Source organism: Rhinoderma darwinii (assembly GCF_050947455.1).
Source record: "Rhinoderma darwinii isolate aRhiDar2 chromosome 2 unlocalized genomic scaffold, aRhiDar2.hap1 SUPER_2_unloc_7, whole genome shotgun sequence".
NCBI classification, from domain to species: domain Eukaryota; kingdom Metazoa; phylum Chordata; class Amphibia; order Anura; family Rhinodermatidae; genus Rhinoderma; species Rhinoderma darwinii.
Window position 1 is genome coordinate 632,199 of NW_027461731.1, and position 12,707 is coordinate 644,905.

Here is a 12,707-nt window from a genome sequence, read left to right on the forward strand (position 1 = left end):
TGACAAATAATACCCTTTGATTTTTCTGGCTTACACTCGCAAGCCCAAACAAAACTATTTCCATACATAACCTATTAATCCCAACCAACTCCTTAAGTAACGGACCCATACCCCTCCAAACTCCCTGTGCCACCCCACAATTCCAAAACAGATGCACTATACTTTCACTCCCACCACAATTCTCTCTCGGACACAAATCACTCCTCACAACTCCACGATTTTTCTGAAACTCTCTAACTGACAACCCACCATGCAAACTCTGCCATACAATCTCTCTCTGTCTATTTGTAATACCATCTGTCCTCAACCCCTTCCACACCTTACCAACACACTGACCTCTCACCATATTTATATTACATTGGACTTCCACATCTTTTATACACTTAAACACACTCTTCTTATCTTTCAAACATTCTTTCTTCACCGCTGTCAATCCAAATTTCCTCATAAAATTCTCAATAAACTCATACCATTTAGGACTCACAAACGCATACGGCTTCCTTAAATCTCTTTTCATCCATCCTATTTTCCCTAACACCTTCCCACCCAAAAAACTCACCATGCATGCAAATTTCCAATCACCTCCCAGCATCCTCTTCACTGCAAACATCACATTCACCCCTAAATACACTTCAATATTAGGAAAATTCATACCCCCATTCACCCAGTCCTTCAGCACAGTCTCTCTTTTCACTCTCTCCATTGTCGTTCCCCAAAAAAACACAAACACAATTCTATTCAATTTCCTTACAACCATATACCCCGGAGGAAACACCACAGCAAGATACAGAAAAATCGGCAAAATCACACTTTTTATCACCATTATCTTTCCTTCAAACGTCAACTCTCTCAAACTCCAAAATCTCAACTTCCTACTCACTCTTTTCTCCACATCTACCCAACTCTCACTTCCATCCAATTTTTCATCCATTTTAACCCCCAAAATTTGAATCGCTCCGTCCACTCTTTTCACACCCAAGTCCTCATTCATACCTGAACTTCCAAACCTCTTATACTCACTTTTCTTCCAATTTACCCTAAAAGCTGACGCACCACAAAACAAAGACACCAATAATTTTGCCCTCCTCAAAACTGCAAAAGAATCACACAACACACACACATCGTCCATATATGCCAACACTTTCAGCTCTTTCCCACCACTCCCTGGAATCTGTACTCCTCTCATACACTTATCCTTCCTAATCATCTCTAATAATGGTTCTAAAGCACACACAAAGACTATAGGGGACAAAGGGCATCCCTGTCTTACACCCGAACACACCTTCACTTCTTCACTCACCCATCCGTTTATCAAAATCTTACTGCCCACACCTTTATACAACATCCTCACCATATTCACAAACTCTCCAGGAAACCCCATCCTCACCAACACTTTAAACAAAAAATCATGCGACAACCTATCAAACGCTTTTTCAAAATCAATAGATAACACACTAAGCTCTTGCTTTCTCTCCCTTGCATCCCACAACACATCTCTCAACAAACAAAGATTCTCCCCAATCCTTCTCCCAGGAATTCCACACACTTGATCCTCCCCAATCACCTGATCGATCACATCTCTCATTCTATTGGCAATCATTTTAGCAAAAATCTTGTAATCCACATTCAACAAAGTTATAGGTCTCCAATTCCTTACATCCTTCTCATCCCCTTTCTTATAAATCAGCACAACCACTCCACTCTTCATACTCTCCGCCAATCTACACTTGTCCCGCATAAAAACATACATCTCAATCATATCTAACTTAATCACATCCCACATTCGCTTATAAAACTCCACTGGCAACCCATCCTCTCCCGGTGTTCTATTCACTGACATGCTTTCAATAGCTGATTTAACCTCTTCCTCCCCAACTCCTCTCATCAGCCTATCATACTCCATTCTCTCCACCTGCTTCTCAATCACAGCCACCACTTCAGACTCCAAATCTCTATCACACTCCTTTACTGCATACAATTCTCTGTAAAACTCTTCAACCACTCCTAACACCACTTTCCCTTTTACCACCTTCCCATCCTTATCATACACACATACCAAATCCTCTTTCTTCCCAATCACTTTTTTAAAAAAATATCTCGAACATTTCTCATTCTTTTCTAACTTATCCAATCTTGCTTGATACATAATTTCCTTACCCTTTTTCACCATCCATTCTTTCATATTCTTCTTAACTTCCTCAATCTTCTCATCCACCTCCCAACCATTCTTCTTCAAACTTCTCAAAAACCCCAATCTTTTATACAAGCACTCATACTTTCTCCTTCTACCAGCCGCTCTTCTATAACCAACTTTCTTAAAATATACTTTTGTCTTTTCCTTCACCCAATCCCACCACTCCAACACATCTACAAACTCATTCTTCCTTCTACACCAACTCCCATACAAATTAACATATTTCCCATACACCTCCTCATCTTCTAACAAATTAACATTTAATTTCCATAAACCCCTCCCACTTATACATTCCACATCCAAAACCAGTTCACACATCACACACTCATGATCCGAATATATTACCCTCATTTGCATATATTTTTTACCCATAATACATTTCGACACAAAACACATATCTAGTCTTGAACTATAAATACCCCTGTCTGAAAAATATGTATCTTGGGGGTCTACCCCACATAATTTTATCACATCCTTCAACTGAAAATCAAACAATATATTTTTAACCATATTACCAGACACATCCACATTTTTTCCATCAATCTCACAATTAAAGTCCCCTATCCACACAACCGGATCCTTCCCAGGCAAAAACATTTTCACTTTTTCAAACAATTCCACTCTTTCATTCTTATTAGTTGGAGCATATATATTAATTATACGAACATTCACTCTATTAAATCTCACCACCACCATCACACACCTTCCCTCCTCAATAACAGTATGACTGCAAATTTCTATTTTTTTGTTTTTGAATAAAATCCCCACACCATCATTTCTATTTTTGTTTGACACTGACCATATTGCAGGCCCGTGCACCCACTCCTCCTGCCCCACCACAAAATCCAATCCACACTCTTGAACACAAATTACATCCACATTTTGATTTGCTAATATATCTAGTATAAGAGCTCTTCTGGCTCTACTCCTAAACATACGCACATTGGATGACAAAAACTTCAAAGACATAATCTAAAACAACCCAAAGGAAGAAAATTTAGCAATGACATTATTTTAGGATTTTCCTCTGGAGTACTTTGGAAGAACCTTCTCCGCCAGAGCCTGTATCCATATGGGCCTCAAATAAAGATTCGAATGGGTTCTCCAACGAAATCGCCTCTTCTTCCACCTTCTCAAAACGTGGCTTTTTTGCCGTTTTCCTGGGGGAACGAAAACATTCTGCACCTGTGACAGTCACTTCCCCCCCAGGAGGTTCATCTTCCTCGGAGAGAGACCAGTCTATTCTTGCTGACTCATCGATCAAGATGCTCATGGGAGATTCCACAGCTGGGCTAATCAAACCCTCCCCCATCTCCACCTGCTGCTGGTCTTGCACAGCTTCATTTTGTCTTTTTTCCGCCTCCTCAGACATCCTCAAGATTCTTGCTCCTTCCTCCCTCTTCCTATTAAGATCCATTTGGTTCCTTTGCTTTCTAGCCTCCTCCTGCTTCTTCCTTTCTTCCCTCCTCTTGACAACCTCAGGACAGTCTCTGTACATATGCCCAGTCAATCCACATAAATCACAGGCTCTAGGCTGTGGACACGCCCCAGCCTCATGTCCAGGATTTTTACAGTTTCTGCACAGTTTAACCCCTGGGCAATCCTCCTTTAAATGGCCAAATTTAAAGCAGTTCCTGCAAAAGGATGGCTGCCCTTGGTAATACAGGTAGCCTCTGTTTCCAGCCACCGAAAAATTGGCAGGTGGGTGTCTCACTCCCCCAATACAGCTTTCATCAGGTCTTAGCTTTACCCAGAATTTATATGTTCCATTAAATATGTTAAGGATACTTTTCTGCCTTACCCCTCCTTTCACACTTAAACAGTACTGTCCAAGAAAGTTCTTTAGGATATTAACATCCGTGAAAGGGTTAAATACATGGATAAAGACAGTTTTTTCCTCTAGTTCAAACAGTGGAACAAATGTGACATTCCTCAGTACCTGGTTAGATGCATTGGTCTTCAGACATTCATAGAAAAGCAGGCAGGTTCCATCCACATAAAAGGAAATGTCATAGATACCTTGTTTCTTTGATTCCTGAATACAAAAAACATCATCTTCAAGGGAAATACCCGCCATCTTTTCCACAATTTCGTGTCCAACATATGAGATGCTGTTCTTCACGCTGTCTGAGATCTCCACCTTCAGCCGGACTGTCTTCTGGATACCTGAGGAAAATTCCATACCTGCCATCTTTCAGCCTATCGGTCCAGGACCATAGGAGGATCGCCACTCAAAAGGTCTCCTGCTACCACAGGAACACTCGCACCCCCGACCCAGACCAGAGCAATAAACCCTGATCTGAGCCAAAAGGCCGAGAAGCGATAACCCGAACGGGCCGCGCGTTGACCGAGCCTGCCCAATACTGCTGTTCACCCCTTGCAGCGATTCAGCCTACTCCTAGGCAATTCCATGGGGCCCTGCAGGCTTACACACACTCACAGCTACTAAGCGGGAGGTGAATAAAGGCCGGAGAGGAAGCAAGACAGGATTTGCTTCTTTTGCTTGCACCACAATGCAGTGCTGAAAGAGGAGGAATCGACATAAAAACGCCTTCCTGGCAACGCCCAAATGCCCTCCTGCCGTGCAAACACTGGCAGCAGCAGCAGCAGTAAGTGCATGCCCACTGCCACCCCTTCTCCTTTCACACCTTGTATCAGCTTTAATCCAGTCCAGTGCTGCCTGCTGAGCAGCACTGACCAAAACTGCCTGGGCCCAGGCTTTTATCTCTGAGGCCCCATTATGATGTCAGAAAGCTTACTCTGGCTCCTGAGGTCTCCACTATGACACGTGCAAAGTTCCGTCTGAACTTTATATAAGACGGTGCGGCTCAGTCAGTCACTCAGTGTTGCCTGAAAGGGCAACACTGCAACAGCCGGCCCCCAGGCTGTCTTTTTTTTGCACAGCTAGTTGCCTCCAGGAGGCCACAAGAGGGAGACAAGGGACTGCAAAATGGAAAATAGGCATCCACCAACTTTACAGACAACTTGTTCTCCTTGCTCCTACAACCTCCATCCTTGCACAGTTTGTTATTCTTCCAGGTAACATAGTAACAAATCCAAATTGCTGCTCTCTTTGTAGGCAAGCAAGGGTTTGTTGCAACTGCAATTCTTACTTCTTCTTGAAATGTAGGGACCACAGTACATTCCATCACATCCATCTAGTGTACACAGGTAGGTCCATTGTGACGGGCGGGCGGGCGGGCGGCGGGCTGGCTGCTTTAATGGCTGTTTGCTGTTCCCCTACTCCACTCCACTATTTGACTATGGTGCTGCATCAATCAGTGGCTGGCTCAGGTGCAGCTCTTTAACCTACCTAGGAGGGAGGGCGGAGAGAAGACAAGGAAGGTGAATGAGCTGTTCCAATGTGAAATGCCGGAAACACAGAAACACAGACGACACAAAACAAGAGGTGGCAATGTATTAATTAATTGCATTTAATAAATTAGCTCATTATCACACATGACTGTACAAATGCATTGTCCAACAGGTGTTGAAATAATGGGATTAAAAGGGGAGATCCCATCCGAAAGACAAAAACAATGGCAAACACAAAAAGCACTTTTGGAATCTGATTTTAGTAAACACATAAGGAAAGGGTGCACCGATCCTGGAAATACTGCAATACCAGGTCAATGCGTGGAGTGGACAGAGCAAGCTCTATTTCCATCTCCCTGTTCTAAAAATCCATTTAATATATGGTCCCCAGATAGGGGACGTATCAGATATTAAACTGATAAGAACGGATACTACACTTGATCTTAGCCAAAAGGCCGAGAAGCGATAACCCGAACGTGCCGCGCGTTGACCGAGCCTGCCCAATACTGCTGTTCACCCCTTGCAGCGATTCAGCCTACTCCTAGGCAATTCCATGGGGCCCTGCAGGCTCACACACACTCACAGCTACTAAGCGGGAGGTGAATAAAGGCCGGAGAGGAAGCAAGACAGGATTTGCTTCTTTTGCTTGCACCACAATGCAGTGCTGAAAGAGGAGGAATCGACATAAAAACGCCTTCCTGGCAACGCCCAAATGCCCTCCTGCCGTGCAAACACTGGCAGCAGCAGCAGCAGCAGCAGCAGTAAGTGCATGCCCACTGCCACCCCTTCTCCTTTCACACCTTGTATCAGCTTTAATCCAGTCCAGTGCTGCCTGCTGAGCAGCACTGACCAACACTGCCTGGGCCCAGGCTTTTATCTCTGAGGCCCTGTAACCCAGCAAAAGGATTGTATGGCATTGAGAAATGGGAGGTTGTGGCCGGCCACTAGAGGGCGCTGTGAGGTTGGTACATCGACAGTGTTTAGTGTGTGGAGTGATATATAAGAGAGGTCTAGTGAGGAAGTGTCTGGAGAGAGGTCGGAGAAGCGCTGGACAGGAAGAGACAGAGACTGGACGGAGAGAGCTGTAGCAAGTAAGGAAGACAATGAGACTCAGATAACTGTAAAAGATAAAGAGCATTCTGGCCAGCAGCAGAGCATAAGTAATGTGAAGTATCAGACACGCATTTACTGGAGTTCCAAGTTAAGGAGATCCGGCTGAGTTAAGAAGAGAGTGTTTAGAGCAAGAAGCTGAAGACGCCATTTTGAGCATAAGGTAGCATAGAGCGATTAACTGCCGGATCATCAGAGAGTGCATTGTATTACATTGCCGGACCTCAAAGATCACATTACACTAAACCTGGAAGCTAAGAGACTTTATTATCCTAAGGCACCGGATAAAGAGAACATATTTTAATCATTACGGATTATAAGAGACTGTGTTATATTGAAGTGCCGGATAAAAGCAGAGACTGTATTGTTTACCGAGCACCAGTTATATTTTGCCTAGAGCTCAAGTTTTTGACTGTTGTCATATTTTCTGCATGTTCAGTAAAGACAAAACGAATATAATCCCGGTGTCAGTAATTATTGTCCTTAAAGTCATATTACAACTTGGCGTAGTCGGCAGGATGGATGCAGATACAATGGACGAGACAACATTATCATCCAGTGTGACCCATCCAATGATACCGGTGGGAGCCCTCTTAAATCATTTGCCAAAGTTTAATGGATCTGATCTATTGTTGGAAGATTGGAGTGAACGGCTGGAAGGAGCGGCACGGCTCTGTAATGTCGCTCCACATTTAAAAGTAGAATTGGCGCTAAGTACCTTAGAAGGAGAAGCTAGGAAAACCGTTTTGTTACAGCCAGCACGACACCGACAAACCTTCGAACAAATTCGGCAGCTATTAGATGATGTGTATGGGGATACGTCCTCTGAGGGCATGATAAGGAAGCGATTCTTTGCCCGCCAGCAGAAAGAAGAAGAGACACTGGCGCAGTTTGCAAATGGATTACAGGAAATAATGGCAATGTTGCAACGTAAAGAAGAACAATCAGCCGGGTCCTTTACCAATGTACACGTAGTATTGCGGGATCAGTTTGTAATAGGTCTCAAGAATCCACCGTTAAGGAGAACTCTGAAGGAAAAGTTAAAGAAAGAACCAGATATGACGATTCATCAATTATTGACGGAAGCTATCGCATTGGAAAAAGAGGAATCGGCCAGCACTGATACGGTTGTCAGGCAAGCAGAAATTGTAACCAAGAAGAACCCCTACATGGAGGCAAGGATGGAGTCATTGGAAGGTGCCATGAGAGAGTTGAAAGCCGCTATTACTAATAAGCCTGACCCTGGAACTCCAGTTCGATACTCACAAGAGAGACAGTCGTTTGCAGATAGGAGGAAGCAAGGTAGGAATGCTCCAGACCCTACCATCTGCTATAATTGTGGCCGAGCAGGACACATTGCTAGAAATTGCATGCGTTCTCACTATCAGAGCAATCGCAGGAATTTAAACTAGAACGACCTGTAGTTGAGGGGCAAACTACAGGGGAGTCCACGGATACATGCCCTGCGTTAGATGCTACAGATATAGTGGGGGAATGTCCCGTCGTCGTAGCAAAATTCAATGGCGTTGAGTTGTCATGTTTAATCGATACTGGATCTCAAGTGACCAGTATGGATAAAGTTGTGTTTGAAACTTATTTCCCTTCCTTGTTATGTGAGAAGAGTGACACTTGGATAAGACTCAAGGCAGCTAATAGTTTACCTATCCCTATCCTGGGAGTTATACAAATGGACATTTCAATATGGAATCGTGATTTGAACAAAAAGGGGGTTATCATAGTAGAAAAAGCTATGGACTCTGAAATTCCCGTGATTCTAGGAATGAATATATTGCGGGACTTAGATGGAGTAATGTCACAAGAGCTGGGCCCAAAATACTGGAAACAAATACCCACTCAACGACCTTCTCAAATGGCTTTACAGCGCACTTTAAAACATTGTCGCATTAATGGAGAACTGTTAAATTGGCCTGGAAGGGTAGGACTGGTTAAGATACCAGCCTCTCGAAGTATACAAGTACCAGCAGGCCATGAAATGTTGTTACCCTTGCCAGTGGGTACTAATAAAGTGTTAAAGGGCACCACTGTGTTAATTGAATCAGCTCTGCAGAAAGAAGGAGTAGCCGTGGCCCGGTCGATATGCAAGGTACAGGCTGGACAAGTATTATTACGAGTGGTTAATATCACGAAACAAAATGTAACCTTATTTCCCCGGGAACTAGTAGCTGAAGTGTTTCCGGTGAGGGAGGAACAAGTGGAAAGCCGTTCAGATTGGCAAGTGAGTTATCCTTGTGAAAGTGTAGCTGTGGTTACAGTGTGTCGAGCCACCACTCAAGCTAATGACACCATTGGGAGGCGATTACTGGAGCAAATACCTTTAGAAGGAACGGATTTGACTACCAGACAAATAGATGAAGTGGCGAGAGTGTTAGGAGAGCACTCCAAGGCTTTTTCCAAGAATGAAGCAGACTTTGGGTTGACAACAACTTTAGAACATGAAATACATACGGGAAATGCTCACCCGGTACGAGAACGATACCGTACCATTCCGCCCGCTTTTTATCAAGAAGCCAAAGTGTTGCTAAAACGCATGCTAGACAGTAATGTTATCCGACCCAGTAAAAGTCCATGGGCTTCTCCCATAGTATTAGTAAAGAAGAAAGATGGAAGCTTGTGGTTCTGTGTAGATTACCGGCGATTGAATGCCTGCACCGTCAGAGATGCATACCCTTTACCACGAATAGAAGACTCTTTGCTGGCTTTGGGTAAGGCCAAATACTTCTCTACCCTGGATTTGGCCAGTGGGTACTGGCAAGTACCAGTTGCAGAAGAAGATCGAGAAAAAACTGCATTCATCACCCCTATGGGGTTATACGAATTTTTGAGGATGCCGTTCGGTCTAACCAATGCACCAGCTACATTTCAGCGCTTGATGGAAGTTTGTTTGGGAGATTTAAACTTTGAATGTTTGCTCATCTACCTAGATGACATCATTATCTTCTCAGCCACTTTCACAGAACATTTGGAAAGATTGAAAGTGGTACTTACGCGTATCGAAGAACATGGTCTAAAACTAAAACCGGGCAAATGTCACTTGTTTAAAGAAAGAATTGAGTACCTGGGACACGTGGTTACTAGAGACGGTGTACAACCAATGGATGCCAAAGTACGAGCCGTGCAACAATGGCCGGTACCAAAGACAGTAACAGAGCTTAGAAGTTTCCTAGGACTGATTGGATATTACAGACGGTTCATACAGAATTTTGCTAAGGTGGCTGCTCCCCTATATGTGTTACTGAATGGAACCAAACCGGGAGTCGATCATAAGAGAAGTATCACTTGGGGAATAGAGGCTGAACAAGCCTTCCAAGAGTTAAAAAGACGACTAACTGGTGCTCCTGTCTTGGCGTATGCAGATTACTCTCTACCATTTGTTTTGTGTACCGATGGAAGTTTAAAAGGATTAGGAGCTGTTCTTTCTCAAGTGCAGAATGGACGGGAACGTGTCATTGCTTATGCCAGTCGTACGCTGAGAGATGGGGAAAAGAATCCGGACAACTATAGCTCATTCCGGTTGGAACTTTTGGCAGTCGTATGGGCGGTTACCGAGCGATTTGCAGATATCTTGCTGGGCGCAGAGTGTGTGTTATGGACTGACAATAATCCATTGGTTCATTTAGACTCGGCCAAATTGGGTGCTATGGAGCAACGTTGGCGAGCACGACTTAGCAAATTTAAATTTACTGTGAAGTACCGCCCAGGATGAGCTAATGGGAATGCAGATGCCCTGTCCCGTAATCCAGTAGATTTGCCTGAAGGACTGACTGAAGAGGAGTTAGAGGAAACAGAGACTCCTAATTTCCTTGCCAATGAAGTACATGATCAGATGCCAGGTGAGAATATTCAAAGTGCTCCGGTGCATACTGGGGAGCCCATAAGAGAAACCATCGATCAATGGACTGCTGAAGAATGGAAGAAACAGCAGTTGCAAGATATTCAAATTCGGACTGTAAGAAGATGGGTGCTAGAGAGATACCGACCCAATCAACGAGAGCGATTGCGATTGTCTGGAGTGGGACAGAGAATATATCGCCAACGAGATAGATTGGCAGTAAAACAAGGGATATTGTACCACCGAGTATTCCTACCGACCATGGAAGGACCCGTCTGGCAAGCTGTGTTGCCGGAGCGAGAGTTAGAAAGTACGGTTAAGTGGATGCATGAGAAAAAGGGGCATTACGGTCCTGAAAAGACTTTCCGTTGGTTGCAACAATTCTACTATCATCCTTTGCTGTTTGCAGTGGCACAGAAAGTGTGTCAGAACTGTAGAAATTGCACCCTGGCCAGAGCGGCTGAACAACAAGCTCCGGTGGGGCATATACAGACGCATTATCCATTACAGTTGGTCATGATGGACTATTTGACAGTAGATGAGTCTTTACAAGGGTACAGATATTTATTGGTTGTGATAGACCACTTCACCAAATTCACAGTGGCCGTACCTACCAGAGATCAAACGGCTGAATCTGCGGCACAGGGATTGTGGACTCATTTCATCTTACCCTATGGATGTCCTTCACAGCTTCACTCTGATCAAGGAGCTTGTTTTGAGGGGCGAGTAATAGAAGAATTATGCAGATTGTACCAGATTAAAAAGACCCGCACGACCCCGTATCACCCTCAAGGGAACGGGGCCTGTGAAAGGATGAATCGGACCATATTGCAGTTGTTGCGAACACTGGAGAAACAAAAAAAAGAGAGATGGCCTGACTACATTGCAGAATTAATCTGGATCTATAATAACACTGTACATGCCACTACTGGATATTCTCCTTTTCTGTTAATGTTCGGAAGAAATGGACGATGTCCCCTAAATTTAATGATGCCTATCCCGGAAGAACAAGAAGAGTGGATTCCGCAGACCTGGATGTGGGGTCATCGACGCAAGGTACAAGAAATGTATAATTTAGTGGCGCAGAGACTGGGGCCTCATGATCTTACAGTAAATCAGAAATTGAAGGAACTACCTTTGCAAGTGGGTGATAGAGTAATCGTGCGAAACCAGGGTGCAAGAAGAGCAGGAAAGCTGCAATGGAAGTGGGAAACCTTGGCGTATGAGGTGGTGCGTCAGCCCAATCCATATATTCCTGTATTTGTGATCAAGCCGGAGGGTAGTAGTGGCCCTTTGAAAACCGTACACAGAAATATGCTGAGACCCTGCACATTTATAAGTCGTGAACCAGAAGCAAACACTGGAGATCCTCCTGTTGCAACACCCGTTCCCATAGATGAAGGTTGGTGGAGTCCGCCGGTTCAAGTACCAGAGAGACAAGAAAGTACCAGTGAAGTACAAGAAGAGAATGTTACTCCTGTGGAAGAAGAGTTGTCACAGGTACGTCATTCTCAGCGATCCAATTTTGGAAGACTTCCTTCTAGGTTTGAAGGATTTGTGACGCCACAGCAAGTTGCCGGGACGGCAACTGATAAACCTGGGGGAAAAGATGTAACCCAGCAAAAGGATTGTATGGCATTGAGAAATGGGAGGTTGTGGCCGGCCACTAGAGGGCGCTGTGAGGTTGGTACATCGACAGTGTTTAGTGTGTGGAGTGATATACAAGAGAGGTCTAGTGAGGAAGTGTCTGGAGAGAGGTCGGAGAAGCGCTGGACAGGAAGAGACAGAGACTGGACGGAGAGAGCTGTAGCAAGTAAGGAAGACAATGAGACTCAGATAACTGTAAAAGATAAAGAGCATTCTGGCCAGCAGCAGAGCATAAGTAATGTGAAGTATCAGACACGCATTTACTGGAGTTCCAAGTTAAGGAGATCCGGCTGAGTTAAGAAGAGAGTGTTTAGAGCAAGAAGCTGAAGACGCCATTTTGAGCATAAGGTAGCATAGAGCGATTAACTGCCGGATCATCAGAGAGTGCATTGTATTACATTGCCGGACCTCAAAGATCACATTACACTAAACCTGGAAGCTAAGAGACTTTATTATCCTAAGGCACCGGATAAAGAGAACATATTTTAATCATTACGGATTATAAGAGACTGTGTTATATTGAAGTGCCGGATAAAAGCAGAGACTGTATTGTTTACCGAGCACCAGTTATATTTTGCCTAGAGCTCAAGT

General features: G+C 44.1%; 1 non-coding gene across 1 annotated transcript; it reads right to left on the reverse strand.

The window, feature by feature from the left end:
- Positions 1 to 5,785: 5,785 nt before the first annotated feature.
- LOC142682016 (U2 spliceosomal RNA) lies at positions 5,786 to 5,976 on the reverse strand. The gene has a single exon (XR_012853830.1). It is a non-coding gene; the product is annotated as a U2 spliceosomal RNA (small nuclear RNA).
- Between the last annotated feature and the right edge of the window lie 6,731 nt (positions 5,977 to 12,707).